The sequence below is a fragment of the Delphinapterus leucas genome, chromosome 1, assembly GCF_059928025.1.
Source record: "Delphinapterus leucas isolate spDelLeu-1000000601 "Yukka" chromosome 1, BTC_Dleu_Yukka2, whole genome shotgun sequence".
In the NCBI taxonomy this organism is placed as follows: Eukaryota; Metazoa; Chordata; class Mammalia; order Artiodactyla; family Monodontidae; genus Delphinapterus; species Delphinapterus leucas.
In genome coordinates, this window is record NC_143129.1 from 15,006,331 (window position 1) to 15,021,001 (window position 14,671).

Consider the following 14,671-nt stretch of genomic DNA (forward strand, 5'->3'; position numbering starts at 1 on the left):
GAGCAACCAAAGCAAAAAACAAGTGCTAAAAACTATACAAAAAAAAGAGGAAAAAAACCCAAAGGATAGACAGAAGCCTAAGACAAATGGTAAAAGCAAATGTATACAGACAAAATCCCACACAGAAGCATACACATACACACTCACAAAAAGAGAAAAAGGGAAAAAAATATACATATTTTTTCTCCCAAAGTCCACCTCCTCAATTTGGGATGGTTCATTGTCTATTCAGGTATTCCGCAGGTGCAGGGTACATCAAGTTGATTGTGGAGATTTAATCCGCTGCTCCTGAGGCTGCGGGGAGAGGTTTCCCTTTCTCTTTGTTCTCACAGCTCCCGGGGCTGAGCTTTGGATTTGGCCCCGCCTCTGCATGTAGGTCACCAGAGGGCGTCTGTTCTTCGCTCAGACAGCACGGGGTTAAAGGATCAGCTGCTTCGGGAACTCTGGCTGACTCAGGCTGGGGGGAGGGAGGGGTACGGAGGTGGGGCGAGCCTGCGGCGGCAGAGGCCGGCGTGACGTTGCACCAGCCTGAGGCGCGCCGTGCGTTCTCCCGGGGGAGTTGTCCCTGGATCCCGGGACCCTGGCAGTGGCGGGCTGCACAGGCCCCCCGAAAGGGGGGTGTGGATAGTGCCCTGTGCTCGCACACAGGCTTCTTGGTGGCAGCAGCAGCAGCCTTAGCGTCTCAAGCCCGTCTCTGCAGTCTGCGCTTTTAGCCGCGGCTTGCGCCCATCCCTGGAATTCCTTTTCAGTGGCGCTCTGAATCCCCTCTCCTCGCGCAACAGGAAACAAAGAGGCAAGAAAAAGTCTCCTGCCTCTTTGGCAGGTCAACACTTTTCCCGGACTCCCTCCCTGCTAGCTGTGGCGCACTAACCCCCTGCAGGCTATGTTCACGCTGCCAACTCCAGTCCTCTTCCGGCGCTCCGACCGAAGCCCGAGCCTCAGCTCCTAACCCCGCCCGCCCCGGCGGGTGAGCAGACAAGCCTCTCGGGCTGGTGAGTGCCGGTTGGGACTCTGTGTGGGAATCTCTCCGCTTTGCCGTCCGCACCCCTGTTGCTGTGCTCTCCTCCACGGCCCCAAAGCTTCCCCCCTCCGTCAGCCGCAGTCTCTGCCCGCGAAGGGTCTTCTGGTGTGTGGAAACCTTTCCTCCTTCACAGCTCCCTCCCACTGGTGCAGGTCCCGTCCCTATTCTTTTGTCTCTGTTTTTTCTTTTTTCTTTTGCCCTACCCAGGTTCGTGGGGCGTTTCTTGCCTTTTGGGCAGATGTACTTCTTGTCTATCTGTGGGGAGGAAGGTGATCTCAGTGTCTTACTGTTCCACCATCTTGAAGCTCCTCGAGGAGCAATTTTTAAACAGATGTAGAGAAGAAACCTATGGATACAAAGGGGGAAGGGGAGGTGGTTGGATGAATTGGGAGATTGGGATTGACATATATACACTATTGATAGTATGTATAAAGTAGATAACTAATAAGAACCTACTATATAGCACAGGGAACTCTACTCAATGCTCTGGGGTGACCTAAATGGGAAGGAAATGCAAAAAAGAGTAGATATATGTTAAAAGAAAAAGAAACCCCAAAACAAAAAAAATAGTTCTATTATAATACAAGATTATTTATAGCCTGAACTCTAGAGTTCCACTCTGTTTACCATGTTTAGCCTGAGTAGAGTCTCCAAGCACGTGGCCCCAAAGCTGAGCCACCCTGTAGAAACTTGCAAAGAAAACGCCCAAAGCTGAACAGAAGAGACAGAAAGGAAGAAAAATGCAGGCTGTCTAGTCACTTTAGGTCACTGGATAGTTTCGCTGGAAATGCCATTATCCACACTGCAGAGTTAAGACATCGCTCCCGATTTAAAAAAGACTTTCCTTTGGCCAGGTATTTCCAGTTTCAGAAGTTCACATTTAAAAAATAATCTAAGGGAAATAAAAAGTTGGAAGCATAGAGGTGTCAATTGCAATGATCTGTAACAACAAAGAGAGGAAAACAATGAAAATATCCAACAAGAGGAGAATTGTGAAATGGATTCTTTATGCTCTTTATTTGCACACACTCTGACAATAGTCAACACTCACACCTCAGTCCTTTACACGCCCTCACTGTTTGTCCTTCAAAATCTAAATACAACATCCCCCAGTTTGGAACCTCCTCTGAGGGCCCTCAGCTAATCACCCTCTTCCCAGTTATCTCTTTCAGTTGAACATATTTCTAGCATTGAACTTAGTACACATCGAGCTCATTCTTCAAAACCTTCACATTCATTTGCATCTCAATCCTCAGCCCCTGGGCACAGTGCCTGGCTCCCAGCGGGTGCTCAGTGAGTATAAGAAGAGATGAATAGTAAATACATCTGTAGGAAAGAATATTATGTAATCTTTCAAATGAAATTTATTAACATGTAGACATATGAAAATAGATGATAAATTATGTGACAAACAGTAGAATGTAAACTAATATACACGTTTTGACTTCAGTTCTGTAGTAGAGCTAGAGAAGTTTATATGCAAAGCGTTGTGTAGGTGAAGCCTGAAGGAGGAGAAAAAATAATTATTTCTTTCAAAATGTTTTCGGGCTTCCCTGGTGGCGCAGTGGTTGAGAGTCCGCCTGCCGATGCAGGGTACATGGGTTCGTGCCCCGGTCCGGGAAGATCCCACATGCCGTGGAGCGGCTGGGCCCGTGAGCCATGGCCGCTGAGCCTGTGCATCCAGAGCCTGTGCTCCGCAACGGGAGAGGCCACAACAGTGAGAGGCCCGCGTACCGCAAAAGAAAAACAAAAACAAAATGTTTTCAAATGATTCTTCTCTGGAGCAAGTACTGCTAAGGCTGCCATCTGTCTCCCTGTGAATCTCCTTTAGGGAGGCCCAACCACCAACTGTCACCCCCTGCATTTCTTGTCTGAGGGTTTTCTCTGGCTGCCTTAGTCAACTTTGTGAAGTGGCTGAAAGTGCCAAAGAATTAATGCCCCTTTGGAGCAGCCCTGAGGTGGTAGTTGGAGTATAAATACCCCAGCTCCTACTCTACTTGGAGGTGTGTCCATCGGGGCCCAGGGTTCCCCAGAGAGATTACGTTCTATTTACCCACCATGTTAAATTGCCTGATAATTCACCCTTTATTTGCTCCAACTTTCCACTCACCGCCCAACCCCCCACCCGCCCTGCACTTCCTCATTCCTCCAGCATTTCCTGGAAAATCTTCCAAAATAACTATTTGCACTACTTGAATCCTGATTCAGGATCAGTTTCTGAGAGAACCGAAATTAAGACACTCTTTAATAACATAATGAGGTAGAAAAGTGCTACTAAAATATAAATATTATCGAGAAGGTATAACACCTTAATTTACTAAAAGTATGATCATATTAATTAAAATTAATGATTAAAAATGCCAGTTCCCCAAGGACTGGAACACAAAACGAGTAATTGTTATGTTAATGTATGAGTGTAAGGAAAGTTCTGAAGTTGGTGAACTGCCAAAATGGGGTGCTGTCACAGGGACCCAGAGTGGCAAAGGTAGCTCCTAGTGTACTGGTATAGCCTTGACGATCATTGAGATTGTACGTTAGTCATTAAATTCTACTCTCCTCTCCCTCTTCTGTCTATGTTTTTCCCTGAGTCATTTGGAAGAAATGACATTCTTCTTGTATGTTTTCTTAGTTTATAATAGCTACCTATATCTGTACTGTCTTTGAACTCTACTGAGAATGCAAACCACTTAAAAACAGGAATTGTAAAAAAAAAAACCAAAGAACAGGAATTGTATCTATCTCTTCCCCTCTCATGTCATATATATCATTGAGAAAGTGCTCACCAGCTGTTTATGAAAAAAATGATTGCATAATTCAATAAAGGGAAAGAATGCTATCCTGGTTCTCATTTTTTTTGCAAACTCTTAAATGTGTGATTGTTTTATTTTCAAAGCATATTGTGGATCACTTTAGGTTTAACATTGCTAAATGAAAGAAAATTATGCTATTGCAAAGTTTTATCTGAAGAATCATTAGGATATGTTACGTTCAAAAAGATTCTTTCTCTAGATCGGTTTCAAGACAGAATTTTTCTGGGGAGAAAATCAGCATCAATACAATTCCATTCCCTTTTAGGTAGTACTTTCTCAAATTGTTTAATCATGGATTAGTTTTACTTATAATCGCAGAATTAGAGAAAAGCTATTTAATTGTATTATTATCTGCACAGCTCAGCTCAGATATAGTGTTCACAAGGTAGAAGATTTTTCTAGAAATAATTTTTGATAGTAAGAGGGCTTAAAAACATGATAAAGAAAAGTGGATATTTTAAAGCAAAAATCCAGGCATTTTGACTATTTGTGTAATATCAAACATATCCAGATATCTAGAAATATATAAATACATTTGTATTGTTACATGCAGACATTTGGTGGTCTTTTGATAGAAATTGGATAAAATACAGGTGTTTCTCTTTCCTTGTTCATCCCAAGAATTTTGGACTCAACATAATGAAATAATTTGCAGTATGGTTTCGTTATGTTGATCATGACTGGTTGTCATAAGAGTATTAGGAATAAGAGTTCCCAAGGATGAAAAAGAAGGCTAAGGTACATAAACCATGAGAACTAGATCCATTTTATCTAGCAACTGGTGCCTTGTTAGTTTATTAATTTTCTGTTTGTTGATAGTTGTAAACTACTACAACAGCGTGGCCAAAGACTCACCATAACTATTTGAATCAAAGGACAAATGACCAATCATTTTAGTTTGTTTTTGTCAGCATTGAGCATACAGTTTGTTAAACACATACACACACAACGTATATTTATTTCCCACCACCTGTTACAGAAATTCCTATAGGAATCTTTGCTTAAGTTTGGAAGATCTTTAGATCAGTGCATTAAAATCATCTGGGGCAGTTGATAAAAACCAGAATTCCCAGGTTCCACATAGGGTTTGTGGTTCTGCAGGTATGGAATAGGGTTCAGGAATCTGCCTGTTTACTGAGTTCCTCAAATAATTCTTATCCAGGTGGACCTCAAGCCACACATTGAAAAACACTGCTCTGATCACCCTTTCCCCATTAAAAAAAAAAGAAAAGTGACTTTTTTAAACACTTGTTTACGATTACAGATAGCAGGCTGTGTTGTGCTGCAGACCCATCACACCAGTGCTAATAAGATTTTTGAGAAGCATGATCCAAACAGAGAAGGTATAACAAAAAAACCCTAAAAAAAACAAGCAAACAAAAAGCTCAGTGATCACACTTCTTTTGCAGTTACTTTAATTGCCTCTCAAAATAAATATTTTAATTCATTGCTCTCTGGATATCTGGTTTCTTAAAGGCCTGAAAGAAGAAAGTGGGGAGTCTTCACTGTCTTGTCTTGGAAACCTAATGTCTGACTTTAACTGTGTGTCGTAGAGATTAATGGTACCACACTTGCTCCTTGGAAGTGTTTTATGATAGAGTGGGTGGTAAATCTTAGCCCCAAAATGGGAGGGGCCTAGAGAGAAGAGGGGATGATAATAACCCAGCATGTTGCAAGGGCCTCTGGTGTGAAAAGATTCTGCAGCTATGTGCAAGCCTGCTTTTTTCCTTTTGGCCCTGATCACAGCACTGCTTTTACTCAACCCCTCCTCTCGCTATCCTAAAGTATTATCATGAAGTTTTTAGTGCAGTCATGAATGTTTCTCATATATGCATAGATAAACCCTAAAACCATAAAATTTTAAAACTGAAATAAATTTTAGTGATCACTTAATTCAATCTCCTTGTTTTACAGAATAAGAATCTGAGGCCTAAATTAATTGAATTGCCCAAGTTCATAAACCTCACACAGCTAGTCATTCTTTTAATCTAAATAAATAAATTAAAGGAGAAAAGAAAAGATTATTTTTTCTCCAAAAGATTATTTCCACTTCATGGCTACTCTGATCCCCATCTCAGTATCAGTGAAGGGTCAGTATTATTGCAGCCCATGCTTTTAATTTGATGTCATAATTTTGGTATTTCCAATTTAAAAAAGTATTTGTGTTCTATATTTGTGGTTTTGTAAGATGGGGATAAAAGTATGAAGAGTTGGAAGCAACAAAAAACCTCCTTTCCTCCCTCCCTCGCTCCCTCCCTCTGTTCCTTCCTCCATCAACATGCTGGGAGTACAAAAACGAGTGTGACAGTCCTCCTGTTAAAAAGCTTACTATTTAACCAGGGTTGGAAAGAACAAGCACTGGTAAGAATCGCAGGTGCACAATGAGATGTAATTAAAGGAGTGTCTTTGTCGCCAGGAGAGTTGAAGTTCTTCAGACTGTGAACAGCCGAGGGCTCAGTCTGTTGGAGGGATGTGGTCTGTGTAAAGCACGTGGTACGCATGAGTTGGGCGTATTACAGAATGGCTGAAGCATAGGGCGTACAGAGGAGATGGGGTTGAAAGCACAGGCTAAAGGCAGATTAAAAATAGCCTGTTATGCCATTCTAGAGGAATTTGAACTTTACCTTATATAATCCTGCACAGTCCAATACCGGAGGACACTAACTGCATGTGGCTATGAACCACTTGAAATGTGGCTACTCCAAGGTGAGATGTGCTTGTATATGTGAAACACACATTGGATTTTGAAGATTAGTATAAAAATAAAAGAATGTTACCCAATCTCACTAATAACGTATTATACTGCTTATATGTTAAAATGATAATATTTTGGATATATTAAATTAAATATGTTATTAAAATTTGTCACCTGTTTATTTTTACCTTTTTAATGTAGCTATTAGAAAATTTTAAGATATGTATGTGGCTTGCATTACGTATCTATTTTAGTAGCACTGTTTTATAGACAACGGTAATGTACTCAAGATTATGGATTTTTAAAAAAATTATTGATTTTAATACTGAAGCACTTTAAACTGCCAACATCATGATTCAACCCCAAATGATTTAGTCACATCTCTAAAAAATAACATTTTCCTATATAAAAATAACACTATAGAAACTTTTAAAATTAATAATAATTTCTTAACATTATCTATTATTCAGTCTATAGTAAACATTTCCAGTAGTCCCCACATGTCTTTATAGCTGGTTTGTCAACACGAGGATCCAACCCAGGACCACCATTATATCGGTAGGTCCTTGACATCTTTTAATTTAGAGTAGTCCCTTCTCTCGCCAGTCCAGTTACCTGTGTTCCATCTTCTGGGTTTGTCTGATTTGTTGGTGGTGTTTAGCTTCTATTCTCTGTATTTCTTATAAAGTACAAATTACACCTACAGGCTTGAGTGGATTCCAGTGAAACATTTTTTTGCTCTGATATAACACATGTAATGTTGGGTACTTCATATTTTATCTCATCAAGAGGTACTACTTGTCAGATTTCATCGCCGTTTGTGGTGCCAAGGTTGACCATTGGATTGCAGTGATGGCAGCTTCATTCCTCCAATACAAAGTTTGGTTTTCCTTGGCAAAACAGGAAGCTGTAATTAGGCCTTCATTGTGGAAAAGCAAAGATTGTGGAGGAAGGACTAAAGAAGACAGAAAGCAGAGAGATGGCCAAGTAGTCTAGCATCATAGTCTAGAAAAGACAGAGAAGATGATGATCTTACTCTGAGCTGGGGACTACGCTAATTCCTGAGCATGTGTTACCTTTGTAAATCCTCGCACAGCCCTATAGGATTGGTTTGCTCATGCCCATTGTCTGGTTAAAACTATTCAGAGAGACTGAATAATTTGCCTACTGTCATACCAGCAGGGGCAGAGTGGTGATTAAAACTCAGCTCTGTCTTATGTCAAAATTCACATACTGGACCACTGCCCTATGCTGACTGCAATAACACTTTTAGTTTGAGAGGCTTTTGGTTTGAAAATTATGAATGTTCTTTTTAATTTGATGACCAAGGAAAGGAATTAACTCTAATGTGTCTCCCTCAGTTGATTAGGGGAGGGTGGTATGATTTTGTTGAATTCGAAATGTGAGTTGGATATGTCAACTGAACATATAGGTCTGGAGTTCAGAAGACAGGTCAAAGAAAAAGGACAGACTACTAGAATTATCAGTTCAATAGTCATGTTTATAGAGATGGTAGCTTAGACCCAGAGAGTGTATAAAGCCCTAATATATTTATACAGTAGGAAGATACATACCTCCACTTCACATTTGTAAGCCATTTGAGGCTAGCAAACCAACATCAAAAAAGAGACAACTGCATGAATTAAAAATACCATTTCTCATTTTCATATTCCTAAGACACTTGAAGGTATCATTAATTTAATTAATTAATGTTAAATTATTATATAAAATATAGTATACGAATTTATATAACAGTATTATATACTAGTTATGTACTAATTAATAATATTCATAAATTATTTCTGTATAAATTCTTTGTGTTACTGTGCAAAGAGGTTAGAGTATTTCTAAGGGAAGACTTTCCCTGTGGTCAGTGCATATCATGATATTATATCCAATTCATAGTCTGACAGGCAGAAGTTTACTTATTTATAGGGTGGGATGGAGTCTTTCAAATTGGGATGGTCACAGAAAACCTAGATCATATACTTGCTATATTATGGAATAACCCATATATATATATTATTTTTTTATAAATTTATTGTTGGCTGTGTTGGGTCTTCGTTGCTGTGCACAGGCTTTCTCTAGTTGTGTTGAGCGTGGGCTGCTTTGTTGCAGTGCATGGGTTTCTCACTGCAGTGGTTTCTCTTGTTGCAGAGCACGGGCTCTAAGCACGTGGGCTTCAGTAGCTGTGGCATGTGGGCTCAGTAGTTGTGGCTCACGGGCCCTAGAACGCAGGCTCAGTAGTGACGCATGGGCTTAGTTGCTCTGCGGCATGTGGGTTCTTCCCGGACCAGGGTTCGGACCCATGTCCCCTGCGTTGGCAGGCGGATTCTTAACCACTGTGCCACCAGGGAAGTCCGGAATAACTCATATTTTGAACAATTTTGAAGGAAAGACACCAGAGTTGTGTCTAGAACCCTTCTTAGAATTCTGAAAATTTGTTCTGCTCTTTTTGAGGTTATATACAAAATGGTATACTGTGGTACAATAATGAATTTTTTTCAAATTTTTAAGGAAAGATAAAAGGTTATTTTTCAGACATCTGAAATCATCTCTCTTTCTCTAGGGCAGCATTAAGGATGTATTATTCATTGATGGTCTCTCAAGGAACTTCTGAGGAATATGAGAATTCATTTCTCTCAAGATGAGTAAAGTGTTAAAAGGGACATTCATCAAAATTCAAGATAAACAGATATATTTGCTTCATATTTATAAAGCTAGAGAAAGTTGACATTTTTTTCCTAAGGAATTTTTGATTACTTTAAATGGCAATTATGCTAAGAAAAAACAAATTTCTGGGGCTGGGGTCAGGTAAAACCAGGTTTGAATAAATTTCAGGGAAGTCTTTAGGAGGGAAGAAAATCATAAAAAATACATTTTGCGGACTGTGTGCGTGGAAAGTGAGGCAAGGCAGTCCCCTCTCTCCTAGAGAAGCACCTTCTGAAGTGGGTGGTCAGGTTGGCTGGCTTTTCCTGGACAAACAAGCTCTCTTCAAGGCCTGGGGTGACCTTAGGGAGGCTGCTTTTCCTCGCTGCCCAGCACCCAAGGGTGAACTGGGCACAAAAAAGAAAACCTGATATTCTTAAAATTAGAAAATTGCACTGACAGGGACATTTCAGTAAGCCCCGTGAACGGAGGCCATAATCGTTCATTCTGACGCTGATAAGGCTCTGAGGCACTTATTGGTGCAACCATATATTTTATTACAGCTTATCCATGAGAATAATTCACGTCTTTTATTGTACAGAACACTACTGTAAACTTCATTAGTCTCTAATCTTCGTCTTATCAGTGTTCATGCTAAAGTGCTGAGCGCCTCCATGGAGTTGGTGCTGATTTGTAAATATGGTCATTTCAACATCCTGCAGCTACATTCATTCCAACTCCCTTATTATATAGATGATAACACTGCAACCCTAGAGGGAGAAGGAATTTATCCAAAGTCACACAGCTAATTAGAGCCAGAATTAGCCTGGAACACAGACTTCTACCTGAAGCTCCTCCTGTTGCCTGCACACTTAGCTGGGGTCAGTTTTCTGACAGATTAGTTCTTTTTTTTTTTTTTTTAATTTATTTAATTTATTTATTTTTGGCTGCATTGGGTCTTCATTGCTGCACGTGGACTTTTCTCTAGTTGTGACAAGCGGGGGCTACTCTTTGTTGCGGTGCACGGGCTTCTCATTGCGGTGGCTTCTGTTGTTGCAGAGCATGGGCTCTAGGCACACGGGCTTCAGTATGTGGTGTGCAAGCTCTGGAGTGCAGTCTTAGGAGTTGTGGCACATGGGCTCAGTAGTTGTGGCTTTCAGGCTGTAGAGCGCAGGCTCAGTAGCTGTGGCGCATGGGCTTAGTTGCTCCGCGGCATGTGGGATCTTCCCGGACCAGGGCTCAAACCCGTGTCCCCTGCATTGGCAGGCGGATTCTTAACCACTGAGCCACCAGGGAAGTCCCAGATTAGTTCTTATCTTCAGTGATTATGGAAGTTTCTCTTCTGAGATACCAAGTTATTTTCCTCTTATATGTTACTAATAACAAGATCAGATTGACTCCCTAAAATAATTAGTATTATACCTGTCTGGTTGTATTGTTTACGGTCATTAAAAAAAAAAGGATGAATTGCTTAGAAGCATTTTATTTTCCTGGAGCACTGGAGGTATGTGGAAATAGCAAAATGCAGTGGAAGGAAGGTAGACCCAGAAATTTGGACTCTAGTTCTGCTTTAATCACCGACCCTGAGGAAGTCATGGCATCTCAGTTTTTCAATCAGTAACGTGGATATCATAACACCTACTGAAACCTCTCATACGGGGGCAGTATGAGAATTGAATAAGCTAAGAATAATGAAAACATGTTAGGCGAGTGTAATATACTTCATATAGATCACACAGCTAGGGAACTTTCAAAAAGATCATCCAAGCATGTGGTCCCATGTTCATCCTGACTGAATGATAAGCCTGTAAAGAGATATTCATATTATTTGCTTTGGGAGTTTCTCAGTGACAGACTGACTTCTAAACCCTTGGCGACTTTCAAGGTGTGGTGATAAAAATAAACATCCTATTTCTGTTGTAATGCAATTCTGATGAGACACACCAGTGTGAGTCTTAAAGAGCCCTGACTCCTGCTAATTACCATTCTGCTGATTTTTGTAACATCTAAGGAAGGCTGGGCAGAACTGACTCATGTTCATTGCTCATGGTGTCCTCATTTAGTAAACAAGAACACAGTGGACTCCTGAAAGTTGAGATGTGCACATATTCTATTAATTCCAAGGAACTTGTATATTGTTTGCATAGCTGTTCTGTGCTCTTCGTTTTACAGGAGGCAGAAATGACTTTAAAGTCCCTCAGCAATAATAATGATAAAAATCATGGCTATAGTTTATTGGTCTCCTATTTTACATCAACCACTGCAAGGGTTTTACATGCAGTATTTCTAATTCTCAAAGTAACCCTGTGAAAGGTGGGTATTATTATTATTTAAAAATTTTTTTTATTGAAGTATAGTTGATTTACAACGTTGTGACCGTCTCTGCTGTGCAGCAAAGTTATACACATATATGCATTCACTTTTTATATTCTTTTCCATTATGGTTTATCACAGGATACTGAGTATGTTCCCTGTGCTATACAGTAGGACCTTGTTGTTTATCTATTCTAAATGTAATAGTTGGCATCTACCAACCCCAAACTTCCAGTCCATCCCTCTCCCTCCTCCTCTTCCCCTTGGTAACTACAAGTCTGTTCTCTTTGTTTATGAGTCTGTTTCTGTTTTGTTGATAGGCTCATTTGTGCCATATTTTAGATTCTACGTATAAGTGATATCATACGGTATTTGTCTTTCTCTTTCTGACGTAACTTCACTTAGTATGATAATCTCTAGTTGCATCTATGTTGCTGCAAATGGCATTATTTCGTTCTTTTTTATGGCTGAGTAATATTCCATTGTATATGTGTACCACATCTTTTTTATCCATTCATCTGTCAATGGACATGTAGGTTGATTCCATATCTTGGCTATTGTGAACAGTGCTGCTGTGAACATAGGAGTGCATATACCTTTTTTTTTTTAACATCTTTATTGGGGTATAATTGCTTTACAATGGTGTGTTAGTTTCTGCTTTATAACAAAGTGAATCAGTTATACATATACATATGTTCCCATATCTCTTCCCGCATATATCTTTTTGAATCATAGTTTTGTCTGGGTATGTTCCCAGGAGTGGGATTGCTGGATCATATGGTAATTCTATTTTTAGTTTTCTGAGGAACCTCCATACTGTTTTCCATAGTGGCTGTACCAACTTATTGACATTTGAAAAGTGGGTATTATTATACCTATTTTGCTTAATAATATCCTTACAGAAAGAAAATAAAACATTATCATTTGAATGTCTTAGTTTCCATTTGTCCTATGGCAGGTCTGCCCATTTCTCATTTTTTTCATGACTCTTGGCTAAGCAGAGGCGAGCATTAGTCCTTCCAACTAGCAGGTAAACTAGGACAAGCGGGAATTAAATGACTTACTGAAATATCAGAGTCAGACCTATGACTGGGGCCTTAGACTTTTTCATTAGAGCAATGGTTTTCAAATTCACAGATTCAATAGTTATATGCTTGCCTTGTGCTGGGAGACAGGAGGGAAAACAGACATAGCCCCTCCTTATTTGAGTGGGGATGAATTGAAATTAGAAGTCTTTGAACAGACCTAGCTTTGGGGGGTTAGGTGGTAGCATACTTTCCTCTTCCCCTCAATAAGTTTATGCCACTTAACACAGGTTGAAATAGTCAAAATCGCTCATCAGCATCCCCCTTGATTGGGCACTGTTTAAAACTGAAGTGCTCTACCTTTAGGACTTGTTGAATCCCTTGAGCACCTTGGGAGCAAGGATGATACGATTTTCTTGTTTTTTCTTTTTTTGTTTTTGTTTTTGGTTTTTGGCCAGGGAAGAAGAGAAACATAGAGAGGATAAGATACAGAACAAACAAGAGGTTCAGAGTCAAAGGCTGATGTGGATGTTCTAAAGCCACCATCCTGTCTCCCACCCTAGATGGCGGCTTGGTTAATGGGCCTCGGTCGTTTTTAATTAGCTGTAGGTGACTCCACCTTCTGTCTTGCTCTGTGCCTCTTTGGACTGCAAGGGCAGAGAAAAGTGAGGGACACTGGGATTTAGAGAAGGGGGAAACCCAGGCCCTTCGCCTACTCTGGGATTATTGCAGGAAAGTTCTCCAAAGGCTTGGTAGCAGCAGGCTGGAATTGCGGGCTCTAGGTGGGGAGATTTGACCTTTAAACCCTCTCCATGAAGTAGCTGAGTTGTGATACAGGCTTCCTCCACTCTCTGAAAATACAATGTTCCTATGAAACCTTTCCTTATCCGAAATGGCATAAAGTGAAGAAGTGATTATCTCAGGATACATCTTGCTAACGATGCACAAAATAAATGGAGATAAAGTACAGATGCTCACAGACACAGTTTAAAGCTATGACAGCTTGATGCTGGGATGCTGAGTGTGGTTCTCGGGGAAGGAGCTGGGCAGTGCCGCTCTCATTCTATAAGGGCTTCTGCAAAACAAAACGCTGAACGCTGTATTTTTCTCTCTTTCACCTCTTTAGCAACAAAAGACTGTTTGGTTATAATGTTCAAAATTCTCCAACATTTTCCATGATTTTGGAAAATCATGTTTATTTGGCATATATGTGTTAAGTTGTAGATTTTAATTGTAATTGTGTTTAAACACTGTATTTATTTACACTACTCTAAAAGACAATTTGAATAGATTATTAAATGACATCAGATTTACCAACAACCTTTATGTCACAACACTTCCAGATGGAGATCCCCATTAAGCTCAGTTCAGTGCCTCTTTACCCTAAACTGAACTGTTAAAAAAAAGCAACATTGGACGATAAACCATTTAGATACAACTTATATCACAAGAAGAAACCTGGGTGGGCAGTTTGACCTGCTTGGTTTGCTTGGCATTTATCTTAATCTCTCCTTAGGTATTTTTCCCTTCATTTTTCAATCACAACTTTCTCATCGCCTCACTGCTTCTGGTCTTTCAGGATTTTCTTTTCTTTTTTTCTGCCTTTTGTTTCTTGAGTAAGTCATCAGCTTCCATTTATGTCATTATTTCTCCCCATGTTAGTCCTTCACAAACATTTCTCTTTGTATATTTACTCTTGCTTTGTATCTGCTCTCTATAAACTACCCTTGCTTACTTGGGGGTGGACTTGGTGCCCGTGTGGTCTAGTGAAAGTCTGATTGGGGCAGAGAAGGCCAGTAGTGCCTTGACTTGCTACTGTGGAACCTGTCCTCTATTTCAGAGGCCAAAGACACACTCCTGTTAGTGTCCAGGTCTAAGTAGATCCCGAGAGACTGAGTAGCAATAACTCAAATCCAAACAAGACTTAGGTAGGCACCAAAATGCCAATTTAATAATTTACTATAAGAAATAACTGTTAAGAGAAACGAAAAAACCTGTGTGTTCAGCTCATGTTTTTCCTGGAGTCAATCTGCCAGGGAATCATCATCAGCGAGTTTCTCTGGAGAGGTTAAAATCAAAAAGAATTTGTGTCTGTGCATGAGAAGTCCTTCTATAATAGAGTTGGATGCATACATGCTAAGTTAGGTATGAGTCAGGT